Source organism: Schistocerca piceifrons, chromosome 2 (genome assembly GCF_021461385.2).
Source record: "Schistocerca piceifrons isolate TAMUIC-IGC-003096 chromosome 2, iqSchPice1.1, whole genome shotgun sequence".
NCBI classification, from domain to species: domain Eukaryota; kingdom Metazoa; phylum Arthropoda; class Insecta; order Orthoptera; family Acrididae; genus Schistocerca; species Schistocerca piceifrons.
In genome coordinates this window covers 330585134-330599497 of record NC_060139.1, presented here as the reverse complement: position 1 = coordinate 330599497, position 14364 = coordinate 330585134, and the positions used below count along the sequence as shown (strand labels likewise).

The window sequence follows — 14364 nt, the reverse complement described above, 5'->3', positions numbered from 1 at the left end:
CTTTGGGATTGGAATTATTATATACAGTAGAGCGTCGATTATCCGAACGTCGGTCAACCGAACGACCGCTTAACCGAACCGTGCACTCGCTCGCACCTGTTGCTCTCCCACCCTACCGCCCATCATCCCCCTCACTCCCAAATCAAGTTTCCCACACTAGTCGCCGCACTGGGCCACCGTTGGCGGAACATTTCTTCTAATGGATGAATATCGATGATGCACATCCAGGACACCAAATCATGCAGGTCAGCGAGATTGTAAACGTCGTCACTGATAAAGATGACGCCGCCAGCATCTCATCAATCAGTGCTCCAAAAAGTGAAGATGAAAGTATACCAACAGCTTCTGAGGCGTTCACTTGTTTAGATACTGCCTTGCGATGGTTTGAAGCCCAAGATGAAAGTGACCAGTTTCAGATATCTGTAATGAAGAAAGTACGTGACTTAGCTGCTCGTAAGCGTGTAGGCTTGCTTAGACAGACCAAAATTAAGGATTTTTTTAAACGTTAATTTTGTATACTGTGTGTATTGTTCATTCAAAATGCGTATGTAATATGTATATATTTTTGTTTAATAAAGTGTGCCACATACTATATATTCCTACTGAAGTTGCCTTTGTATGTTACTTTGTAATACTAAAAGAGATGCCTGTTTTTATGAATAAATTTACTTTACAGTACTTCTTTTTGGCAAATAATCATGTACAGATCGATTATCCGAACAAACCAGTTTTCCGGATACCCATGTCCCCCAATTACTTCGGATAATCGACGCTCTACTATATATATATATATATATATATATATATATATATATATATATATATATATATATATATAAAAACAAAGATGAGGTGACTTACCGAACAAAAGCGCTGGCAGGTCGATAGATACACAAACAAACACAAACATACACACAAAATTCAAGCTTCTGCAACAAACTGTTGCCTCATCAGGAAAGAGGGAAGGAGAGGGGAAGACGAAAGGAAGTGGGTTCTAAGGGAGAGGGTAAGGAGTCATTCCAATCCCGGGAGTGGAAAGACTTACCTTAGGGGGAAAAAAGGACAGGTATACACTAGCACACACGCACATATCCATCCACACATACAGACACCTTATTTAGGTGAAGGATTAGGTGGGTGAGGGCAATGGATTGTTCAGTTTGGAACTGGTATAGGGACTGATGGAAGGAAGGGTTGCAGCCAGAGATGGGAACTTTGAGTGTGAGGCCTTTGGGGGTAATGCCAAATGTCAGACAAGCCTGAGAAAATAAAATATGCGAGCGTAATCTGGCCAGGGCGAAGGCATGTTTGCGGAGGGAATGTAAATAAAATTTAATGGGGTCATTGTGGGGGTGTTGTGAGGGTGACATGGTATTAGAAGGTGGAAAGTGTAACATGAGGTGAAATGAAAATGAAAATAAAAATATATGGGGAGAGATAAAGGTGAACCGGAAAGAAACTGGAGATCTGGAATGAAAAAAGGCGAAAAGTTGTTGGTTACAGATGGGCTATGTTGGACTTGGGTTGGTAGACAACGATGTACATAAAGGTTAGGTGGTTGTGTTGCCGCCAAAACACGTTAAAGGACGGAGAAATTCGAGAAAATTTCGAAAAAACTGCGTGTAGTATATTAAATGGAGTGGTATTGTGGTGGCAGATTATGAAAATGAGGCTAACAATTGTCTGACGAAGAAATAATGGCGTTAAAACCTGTGGGAAGCGGCTAAAAATGATCAGTGATGTGGGAAAAACGGAAATAGAAATAAAGCGAAAGTTATTAGAGCTGGCCGAAATGGTTGTTTAAAAGGTGAAAGGAGCTGTTTGTGAACTAGAAACGGTGGATAAAAAAAAAAAAAGGTAAGTCTTTCCACTCCCGGGATTGGAATGACTCCTTACCCTCTCCCTTAGAACCCACTTCCTTTCGTCTTCCCCTCTCCTTCCCTCTTTCCTGATGAGGCAACAGTTTGTTGCAGAAGCTTGAATTTTGTGTGTATGTTTGTGTTTGTTTGTGTATCTATCGACCTGCCAGCGCTTTTGTTCGGTAAGTCACCTCATCTTTGTTTTTATATATAATTTTTCCTACGTGGAATGTTTCCTTCCATTATATTGATATCATTAATTTGAATCCAACAATTACGTTTGTTATTGTCACTGTTGCATTTCGAAATCTTTTCTGTCGTCTTATTTTCCTCTTTCTGTTTTTGCCAGTAGTTTCCCTTTGTATTCACCTTCTCCTTTTTACCGTAATCTGCTATACTATTTTATCCCGCCTATATATATACTCAATAATACGTAACCCACTTCCAAACCATAACCAAAAAATATTTTTATTTTTTTTTTTTTTGCCGCTTTCAGCACTACCGCCGCTATAATATCCACCGTTTCTAGTTCACAAACAGCTCCTTTCACCTTTTAAACAACCATTTCGGCCAGCTCTAATAACTTTCGCTTTATTTCTATTTCCGTTTTTCCCACATCACTGATCATTTTTAGCCGCTTCCCACAGGTTTTAACGCCATTATTTCTTCGTCAGACAATTGTTAGCCTCATTTTCATAATCTGCCACCACAATACCACTCCATTTAATATACTACACGCAGTTTTTTCGAAATTTTCTCGAATTTCTCCGTCCTTTAACGTGTTTTGGCGGCAACACAACCACCTAACCTTTATGTACATCGTTGTCTACCAACCCAAGTCCAACACAGCCCATCTGTAACCAACAACTTTTCGCCTTTTTTCATTCCAGATCTCCAGTTTCTTTCCGGTTCACCTTTATCTCTCCCCATATATTTTTATTTTCATTTTCATTTCACCTCATGTTACACTTTCCACCTTCTAATACCATGTCACCCTCACAACACCCCCACAATGACCCCATTAAATTTTATTTACATTCCCTCCGCAAACATGCCTTCGCCCTGGCCAGATTACGCTCGCATATTTTATTTTCTCAGGCTTGTCTGACATTTGGCATTACCCCCAAAGGCCTCACACTCAAAGTTCCCATCTCTGGCTGCAACCCTTCCTTCCATCAGTCCCTATACCAGTTCCAAACTGAACAATCCATTGCCCTCACCCACCTAATCCTTCACCTAAATAAGGTGTCTGTATGTGTGGATGGATATGTGCGTGTGTGCTAGTGTATACCTGTCCTTTTTTCCCCCTAAGGTAAGTCTTTCCACTCCCGGGATTGGAATGACTCCTTACCCTCTCCCTTAGAACCCACTTCCTTTCGTCTTCCCCTCTCCTTCCCTCTTTCCTGATGAGGCAACAGTTTGTTGCAGAAGCTTGAATTTTGTGTGTATGTTTGTGTTTGTTTGTGTATCTATCGACCTGCCAGCGCTTTTGTTCGGTAAGTCACCTCATCTTTGTTTTTATATATAATTTTTCCTACGTGGAATGTTTCCTTCCATTATATATATATATGTATATATATATATATATATATATATATATATATATATATATATATATATATATATGGTGTTACAAAAAGGTACGGCCAAACTTTCAGGAAACATTCCTCACACACAAAGAAAGAAAATATGTTATATGGACATGTGTCCGGAAATGCTTACTTTCCATGTTAGAGCTCATTTTATTACTTCTCTTCAAATCACATTAATCATGGAATGGAAACACTCAGCAACAGAACGTACCAGCGTGACTTCAAACACTTTGTTACAGGAAATGTTCAAAATGTCCTCCGTTAGCGAGGATACATGCATCCACCATCCGTCGCATGGAATCCCTGATGCGCTAATGCAGCCCTGGAGAATGGCGTATTGTTCCACAGCCGTCCACAATACGAGCACGAAGAGTCTCTACATTTGGTAGCGGGGTTGCGTAGACAAGAGCTTTCAAATGCCCCCATAAATGAAAGTCAAAAGGGTTGAGGTCAGGAGAGCGTGGAGGCCACGGAATTGGTCTGCCTCTACCAATCCATCGGTCGCCGAATCTGTTGTTGAGAAGCGTACGAACACTTCGACTGAAATGTGCAGGAGCTCCATCATGCATGAACCACATGTTGTGTCGTACTTGTAAAGGCACATGTTGTAGCAGCACAGGTAGTGTATCGCGTATGAAATCATGATAACGTGCTCCATTGAGCGTAGGTGGAAGACCATGGGGCCCAATCAAGACATCACCAACAATGCCTGCCCAAACGTTCACAGAAAATCTGTGTTGATGACGTGATTGCACAACTGCGTGCGGATTCTCGTCAGCCCACATATGTTGATTGTGAAAATTTACAATTTGATCACGTTGTAATGAAGCCTCATCCGTAAAGAGAACATTTGCACTGAAATGAGGAGTGAGACATTGTTGGATGAACCATTCGCAGAAGTGTACCCGTGGAGGCCAATCAGCTGCTGATAGTGCCTGCACACGCTGTACATGGTACGGAAACAACTGGTTCTCCCGTAGCACTCTCCATACAGTGACGTGGTCAACGTTACCCTGTACAGCAGCAACTTCTCTGACGCTGACATTAGGGTTATCGTCAACTGCACGAAGAATTGCCTCGTCCATTGCAGGTGTCCTCGTCGTTCTAGGTCTTCCCCAGTCGCGAGTCGTAGGCTGGAATGTTCCGTGCTCCCTAAGACGCCGATCAATTGCTTCGAACGTCTTCCTGTCGGGACACCTTCGTTCTGGAAATCGTTACAAACGTACCACGCCACGGCTATTGCCCCGTGTTAATCCATACATCAAATGGGCATCTGCCAACTCCGCATTTGTAAACATTGCACTGACTGCAAAATCACGTTCGTGATGAACACTAACCTGTTGATGCTACGTACTGATGTGCTTGATGCTAGTACTGTAGAGCAATGAGTCGCATGTCAACACAGCACCGAAGTCAACATTACCTTCCTTCAATTGGGGCAACTGGCGGTGAATCGAGGAAGTACGCTAGATACTGACGAAACTAAAATGAGCTCTAACATGGAAATTAAGCGTTTCCGGACACATGTCCACATAACACCTTTTCTTTATTTGTGTGTGAGGAATGTTTCCTGAAAGTTTGGCCGTACCTTTTTGTAACACCCTGTATATATATATTATTCGCTAATATTTAGAAAACGTACGTCGTAACATGACTTAACACTAGACGCAGAAGACAATTGGGCTACACAAATTCCATCGCGGGAGGGGAAGAGGGAAGGGATGGCGATTACTGGAAGGACATCTACTACTAACATTGCTAAACAAAAATTGACATACCGACCTCGTGAAGATGCGGGGTAAGATCAGGAAAAAGGACTCTCTATATGCTTGCGATTACTGACTTCTGGATAAGGGTTGTATAGCCTTCCTAGAGACGCTATTGTGGCAGTAATTTAGGGAAATTGTATGTAAATTGAAGTGGGATCACTGCTGTCAGCTGCAGCGAGACATCAATAGGAATAAGCGGCGACGAGCGAAAATGTGTACGGAACCGGGATTCGAACCCGGGATTCTGCTTGCTGAGTCAACTGCGGCAAACACTGCGCCATCCGGGATACACCGTTAACGCAACTGCACGTACTATCCCGGCAGGCCCCAACGCCGATCCACGATCCTACCGAGCCCCACCTACCCGCAGTCCCAGTCCATTATACTCACGTTCGCTACTCAGACATCCCCACAGGAGGTCGAACGTATTTGCACATCGGCACTGAGGAAGGTGAATCCATTGCGTGGTGTCTGTTCTTTCGGACATGTCCGAAAGAACAGACACTGCACAGAATCCGCAGCAGCGAAACATTACTTGTAAATTGAAGGGAGATCACTGCTGTCAGCTGCCGCGGGGCATTAAGCGGAATCAGTTTTGACGAGCGAAAATGAGTACCGGACTGGTATTCGAACCTGGGATCCCCTGCTTACCAGGCAGGTCCGCGTGGTGTCCGTTCTTTCGGACATGTCCGAAAGAACAGGCAACATGCATTCACATACTTAACACAACTAGCTCTTTTATACTCATGAAGTAATAAGTGCTTTTGACAGGAGATGTCAAATTGATTCCAAATTTTTAGATTTCCATAAGCGTCTTCTAGCCAAACTGCGTGCCTACGGAGTTCGTGATTTCCTGTCAGAAAGTTCACAGTTCGTAGTAATAGACGGAAAGTCATCGAGTAAAACAGAAGTAATATCCGGCGTTCCCCAAAGAACCTGATCTATATTAACGACATAGGAGATAATCTGAGTAGACGTCTTAGATTGTTTGCAGATGATGCTGTCATTTACCGTCTTGTAAAGTCATCAGATGATCAAAACGACTTGCAAAATGATTTAGATAAGATATCTGTATGGTGCGAAAAGTGGCAATTGACCCTGAATAAATAAAAGTGTGAAGTCATTCACATGAGTACAAAAGGAATCAGCTAAATTTCGATTAAGCGATAAGTGACACAAATCTGAAGGCTGTAAATTCAACTAAATACTTAGGGATTACAATTACAAATAAACTAAACTGGAACGATCACATAGATAATTTTGTGGGTAGAGCAAACCAAAGACTGCGATTCATTCGCGGAGCACTTGGAAGGTACCACAGGTCTACTAAAGAGACTGCTTACACTACGCTTGTCCGCCTTATTCTGGCGTGTTGCTGTGCGGTGTGGGATCCGCGTCATGTGGGACTGACGGATGACATCAAAAAAGTACAAAGAAGGGCAGCTCGTTTTGTATTATCGCGAAATAGGGGAGATAGTGTCACAGACATGATACGTGAATTGGAGTGGCAATCATTAAAACAAAGGCGTTTTTCGTTGCGACGGGATCTTCTCATGAACTTTCAATCACCAGATTTCTCCTCCGATTGTGAAAAAGTTCTGTTGGCACCCACCTACATATGAAGAAATGATCAACATGACAAAATAAGAGAAATCAGGGCTCGCAGAGAAAAATTTAAGTGTTAGGTTTTCCCGCGTGTCGAACGGTAGAGAGACAGCATAGACGGAAATTCATCGAGTAAAACAGAAGTAATATCCGGCGTTCCCCAAGGAACCTGATCTATATTAACGGCATAGGAGACAATCTGAGTAGACGTCTTAGATTGTTTGCAGATGATGCTGTCATTTACCGTCTTGTAAAGTCATCAGATGATCAAAACCCGCCGCCAGGCACTTTATTGTGAATAGCAGAGTAATCACGTAGATGTAGATGTAGAAATCCTTTGTGCTTAATTCCACTGCTATACTCATGAAACAACTCCAACTAATCCTTCATGAAGCATACCAACTTTTCTTATTTCTTAGCTACTTACTTATTTAGTCTACTGTGCCTGCTTCGTAATTAGCCTATTATTATTATTATTATTATTTGAGCACGTGTGCAAATATCAGTTTCAGCGACTACTGTGCTCCTCACGTAGGCCTATAACCTCTACATTTTCAACGTTGTCTTTAGAAGTAATCCGAAGACAATATATCGTATGGATTAAAAGAGATTTTAAAGCAAAAAGCAAGGAACCGATTTCATTTCACCCGAAACGGCATGGCAATGTTCGACAAGTCTACTCTTCCTAATAGCGGCTACAGTGGACAAAGAAAATTTAATTTGATATTTTATGGTACTCGCAGCAGCTTCTTTCAACAACTCTAGGCATGATCGTCACCATTTCCGTTTGAGCCTATTACATAAAGCTTTGTCCATCCAGCGTTGTTGTTCATGTACTTGACTCCACTTTGGCGTCAATAGTTCTGAGTTTTTGGAGATCTGCTTCTATCAGCCAGCATACTATAAAGAGATGGGGCCCCTCCACGCCCGCACCAACGTGGTGACCAGACCAAAAGTTCTACCGTCAACATGTTAGTTATCTAATAGGTGGATCACAGGATGCTGGGCTGTGATGTTATCCGTGCGTCTGGTAAGACTACGCATTAACACGGTCCATCGGGTGATAGTGGACGAAACGCGAGTGAGGGTAGCAATTTGAAGAGCAGAGGGAAAAAAGTGCCAAGGCTCGTGCCGTGGGAAAAAACCTCTGCGACAGTGGGATGGGTAGTAAGAGCAGTAGTGGCTTACTAGCTGCGATAGTTCATGCAAGGTTGGATTTGTTAGTATGGGTATCATGCATCATTACCGTGGCAAGCGATGGCGATGTATCCCTGTTGCTGCAGCCGCTACAAGATCGTTATATAGTAGTGGGAGATAGGCCATAGATCATCTCACTGTGTGTGTGAGGGGGGGGGGGGGGGGGTGGAGCTTGTCTGCATGCAGTGTACGGTACGGCTTCCCTACGTGATGCCAGTTATTCGGCAGTTTGTTCCAGCTAGATATCCAGTAATGGCGTCTGATTAACAGGGGCTCACCTGTACCGTTGTGTTTGCGTGTGCTTGGCCATAGATGTTAGGTCCTTACAAGTATGTCTTTTGGTCTTTTATGTTTCCATCTATGGTTGTGGTCGTAGTTCCCCAGATTCAGAATAAACGGGTTCTGCGAATGTCTGGAGTTTCTGTATAGTCTTGTGGTGAGTTTGTGGATTACCTCCGTGAGAGTCTCAAGTCGGTATTCCCGGTGATGGTCCGCGATGCGTGTGTATCGTGAAGCATTGCTTATGATTTTGAGTACTTTGTTTTGTATGAGCTGCAAACGGCCAGGCGTGTAGGCGCAGCGTATCCCCAGACAGGAGCTGCGTATGTCATCAGGGGTCGAATAAGTGTCATGTACATGGACCTCGACACCCTTCTGTTCAGTGTGTTACGCCTGTTGAGCATAGGGTAGAGCTGTTTGAGCCTCGCGCTTGCTCGGTTGGTCGTGTGTTGTATTTGACTTGTATTTAATGTTCTCACGGAAACGTATTGGACGTGCATGTAGAGTTATTGGTTTGCAGTATCGGTGTTTGCGCAGTTGCTTCGGTCTTCTAGTGAACAGAACAGCTTCGCACTTGTCGACGTTTACTCTAACACGCCATTTCTACGACCAAGGCTCAGCCACTCTGAGTGCAGTCTGTAAGCGTGACGTAATGTTTGATGGTTTCCAATCTTGCGCGAGGATGGCTGTGTCATCCGCGTAGATTGCCATCGTTGTGTTGTGTGTGGTTGGGAGATCGTTTATGTAGATGTTAAACAGTAGGGGCCCTAGGATGCTTCCCTGGGGTACTCCCGCGTGTATACCGTGTCGTGTTGATTGTTTTCCCTGCACGTCAGGGTTGAAATTCCTGTCTATGAGGTATGAGTGTATTAGACGCACCAGCCCGTCGGGGAATCCCGCGTCGCTGAGTTTGCGAATGAGGCCGTTGTGCCATAGACGGTCGAAAGCCTTTTCGATGTCCAGGAACACCGCCCCTGTTGCTTTGTTTGTGTTGAAGCCATGTGTTATATGTTCAACGACCCGTAAGCGTTGTTGTGTTGTGGAGTGGTGATTCCTGAAGCCGAATTGCTCCGGTCTCAGGATGTCATTTTTTATGCAGTGCCTAGTGATGCGTTTGAGAATCACCTTCTCAACAATCTTGCTGAGCGAGCTCAGAAGGCTGATGGGTCGGTAATTTTGTGGGAGGCTGTGGTCTTTCCCCGGCTTCCTGAACATCAGGACCTTGGCCGTCTTCCAAAAGGCGGGGAAGTGTTGGTGTTTTAGTATGCGTACAATAATATAATGATCGATTCTCTTCGTGCGACCATACCACTGTGATACTTTCACTTCAATGATCTTCAGCAGGAATCTTTCCAAACCAAGCTGTTGTCAATTTTTTCATTCTATGTTTCATCCATTTTTGTCCTATGGATGGATCTCATTGATGTTGCCTGAAGAAGCTTAATTGCTGGTCCAGTAATCGTTGCTGCCTCCAATACATAACTCAGTATGGATATAAAACAATATTTTCTCTTTTACGAACTAATATTGAAACACTGCAGAAATGTTTTATCCCAAAGTTCTTGTGTTCTAAGGCAGGACGGTACCCAAGTACTGGAGCTTGCCCGCTATCTCCATCTCTCCGTTTCCAATTTTTAGATCGGATACTGGAGACCTTCTGCTCAGCATTAGGCCTATTGTCTTGTTTTTGCCGATACTCAGACCCATCACAAGAAGTCCGCGCATATAAGAAAAACGCTATCCGCACAGAATCTGATGGTCTCGTATCCGCACCCACAAGTCTTTCATCAGCATCCTCGGATGTTAAAATACTGTAGACCACTTTCATCCGTTTGGTACGCTGGACTGCTGGCGGTAGACTTCCGCCTGTCCATGACTTTCGTCTGCTGAAGCTGGGCCTCGTAGTTCACAATCCATTGACTAAGATCATAGAAGCCGAACATAACCACAGTTTAACACAACAGGTACGTCCGTTAACTTGCAACTTTCTGTCGCGTTTACCGGAATAGATATTATGAAGTATTGTGCAGAAAATTTCCTCGAATCAAATGGAGTCGTGTTGAAGTTTTGGTCCCATCTTGCATACTGTTAAGTTATCCACGTACACTATTTAAAAAAATGCACACACAAAGAAAAAACGCTGCACCACGAAGGATTTATCCGATTGTAACGGAAATCGTTAGATATGATGTATATGTACAGACAAACAAACGATTACAATTTCAGAAAAATGGGTGATTTGTTCAAGAGAAACAGCTTCACAAATTGAGCAAGTCAATAACGCGGTGGCCCAACTTTGGACCTTATGCAAGTAGTTATTCGGCTTGGTATTGATTGACACTGTGCTCCTGAAGGATATCATGCCAAATTTTGTACAGTTGGCGCTTTAGGCCGTCAGAATCCCGAGGTGGCTGGAGGGCCCTACCCAAAATATTCGCACGTCCTCAATTGGGAAGAGACTCCTCGACGTTGCTGCCCATTGTAGGGTTTGGAAAAAACTAAGACAAGCTGTAAAAACTCTCGCCGTGTGAGGTCGGGCATTATCTTGCAGAAATTTAAGCCGTGGATGGCTTGCCATGAAGGACAACAAAACGGGGCGTAGAATATCGTCGACGTACCGCCGCGCTGTAATGTTACTGCGGATGACAGTCAAAGGGCTCCTGCTACGAAATGAAATGGCAGCCCTACCTCCTGGTTGTCGAGCCCTACAGCGGATAACAGTTAGTCTGGTATCCCACCAGTCTTCGGAGAATCTCGAAACACGTCTTCGCTGGTCATTGCGGGTCTGTTCGAAGCGGGGCTCCCCACTGAAGACAGTTCTACTACACTCAATGACATTACAGATCGCGGACGCGTCCTGGGACAGCGGACAGCCGTGGGGTACCTACTTGAGGAAATCATACAGTTTTTTCCGGCACTGTAATCATTTTGTTCGTAGAAGTATATCTGATATACCAACTTCCGTCCCATTCGGATAATTACTTCGTGATGCGTCGTTTTTTGTCTTAGAGTGTATTTCGTTTACCGAAACTACGTAACTGACCACAGTATGACACGTGTTAACATGTGAAACTTCTCAATGTAATGTGCGTTACACTGTGTAGTTTTAAATATTTTAAAGTCAACTGTTGATAGTGTCTCACACATTGTATCGAATATTATTTATGTCTTATGTAATACGCGAGTAGGAGTCAGGCCATGAAGCGAAAATTCCAATAGATGGAGTGTCCTAGAGCAGTCTTCAAGTCGCTTTGCGACAGCTTTCGGTAATTACGCGTGTGTCCCCTGTTAATGTAAATGAGACAGGAATGAATCTGGCGTTAGACAGCTGCTGATGCTACAGAAGCAGGATGCACATGTAACTGTTCGGAGAATCAGGAAGAGGAAGACAGCTACGTAGGCATATTTTGTCCTTTCAGATATCAGCAATGCATCTATCCACCCCAAGATACTGTGAATGCAAGTCAATACAGTGGCACTTCGTCCCTAATGGGGAGTAATAATGACTTAAACAATAATAATCATTAATATCGACCGCATGTAACGGAAAAACAAACGAAAATCGTAATACTGACATTGTTCTTTGACATTTCACAACAAAACAATTATCGTTGGCATATCTGCAGATATACCAGCGGACATGCGCATCGGTGTAGGCTTTTAAGAACAAATTCAACATTATTACAGATATTCGCGGATATGTGCATCCGTGTAGACCTCTACTCGATGCCACAAATTTTTCTTGCCAGAGATCTAATTTAGCTTATACGTCCACTTATGTCTGATGCCATGCCAGTTCGTCATCTGCGGATATTAAGGCATTAAGTGTTGCATCCTTTCTCTTACCTGCTTATACGGTTTCATCCAGTATGACGATGAATAGGAGTGGTGAGAGACAACTTCCGTACTAGACTGTGTACTCCGTTTCGAATCAGTCTGAACTTCTGTGCCGGCCGATGTGACCGAGCGGTTCTAGGCGCTTCAGTGTGGAACCGCGCGACCGCTATGGTCGCAGGTTCGAATCCTGTCTCGGGCATGGATGTGTGTGATGTCCTTAGGTTAGTTAGTTTTAAGTAGTTGTAAGTTCTAGGGGACCGATGACCTCAGAGATTAAACCCATAGTGCTCAGAGCCATTTGAACCATTTTTTTGAACTTCTGTTCTGGAGTTGCACACCTTTCTTAGCATAATCATGTTACTGCCGTTCTCCTGCATTTATGTGGCGTCTATCGACGACATACTCGTAGACCGTGGGAAGGCAGCCCAGCAGCAGGTGCTGGCTTAGCTGGATAAACCAGAGACGAGTTTACAGACGTGGCGACCTTCTGGTATAGGCCGGTCGTCAGTGGCTTCTGGCTTGTATCCAGGTGGCCTGCAGTGGTAAACATGCCCTCGTCTTACTGCGATGTTGCCATTGCTACAGAAACTAAATCTGTTGCTACGGTCGTTTCATAAGGCCTCATCTAAACTTAATGGCACATCGTTCTGTGCTAATGCATCCCATCATCTGCTTGTCAGCGCAACATCCCGCTCTTCAGACATCTTAGAGGCAATATGGTACCCCTACAGTACAATTTGCGATGCAACCAGTCGTCTATGACTAATGGGCCGATTTTATTGCGATGTCCTTTATGGTTTTCTGAAAATATTAATAAATTCTACATATTGAGCATCATTTCGGCTTATTTGCAGTATCAGTAACTTAAAAACTGAAAATACGATAAGTTTCTGCATGGTATAACGGATCTTTTACGTTGGGATAAATTTATTTTATTTTTTGTTAGATGTTTTCGTTAAATGGCTGAATAAATTGTAATTAGAAATAATTTAAATAAGCAGAGCAGAGAAGATAAAGTCAAAGAGATGTTCATCGGGCGGACATTGTCGTAATGTAACGTCATTGTGTTGTTCGGTTGTTAAAACAAGTCGTTTGTGTTCCGTTCTGCTGTTCGGTCGTGCGCGTATTAATTCGGAGACTAGAATAAACTTTCACATAATAGTTACGATTCGATGTTCCGACAAAAGGGGTTAACGTCAGTGTTAATTTGAATTGTGGGCGACAAGATTAGTTTTGACAGATACGTGAAAACGGACGTAACGAAAGTTGTTCGCACATGATCCTTGAACGTGACTTTTTATTTAATTAACGATCGCGGGCTCATTAAAAGCTATTATCTCATGATTAGGATCAATCCCTCTTTCCTCCTAGTAGTGATCATTCATTAACATTTACGTCATAAGAAAAAGGATTATTAATAAAAGTGATGTTAAATGACAATTACGTGTTATTCCGTTAGTGTGGAACCGACATAATATCTCTGAAATGACATTGATATATAATTTGTGTTAAATACTGAACTGAGATAGGAAGTAATATATAATTTGTGTTAAATACTGAACTGAGATAGGAAGTAAATTGAAATTAGTGAACATTTGATACTGAGACAATAGAAGCAGAAGCGCTTAAGGTTTCTCTTCTCTAAAATGGCAAAATAGGTACGAACTTTAACTCAATAGTCGACATTATGTATTGCAAAGACAATAGCATTTCATACTTATTTTGACGACGCGCTGTTAAACAAACGAACGTTGAGTGTCTGTACGAGTAATAAAATTAAATCTAAAAACATGATTAAAAACGGCGAACTCCGCTTTAACAAACTGTATTGCGTGTCGTCATCGGGCAATAACTGCTCAACCCTGGAGACTTGGGTGGTGAAATTAGAAGTCGGGCATATAAAACAAACTTAAAAATCCATTCAAGCTACAGTGGAGTCGTCACAATACGACGTGGGCAGTTATAATGGGGAATCGGCCCCACGACCCTTGGGTTATGTTTGTACTCTTTCCGCTGTGGCAACCGCTGCCTAGAATATACGCCAACATAAATGGTTCATGCCTCTCCCCGTCCGCGCCAAAAATGCTATTTTTCCTAATGAGCTGGCCATCTGGAATTCCCAGTTCTGTCATTTTCACTTCTGGCCAAGACCTGCATGTACCATAGATTTGGACGAAATCGATGATGAGGACGAGGTGCAGTCCCCTTGTAAGACATTCTAACATT

At 43.1% G+C, this 14364-nt stretch overlaps 1 protein-coding gene across 1 annotated transcript in view; it reads left to right on the top strand.

Moving 5' to 3' along the window:
- LOC124776591 (probable imidazolonepropionase) overlaps positions 1-14364 on the top strand; it is a 182962-nt gene that overhangs the window by 53035 nt on the left and 115563 nt on the right. The window lies entirely within an intron of this gene.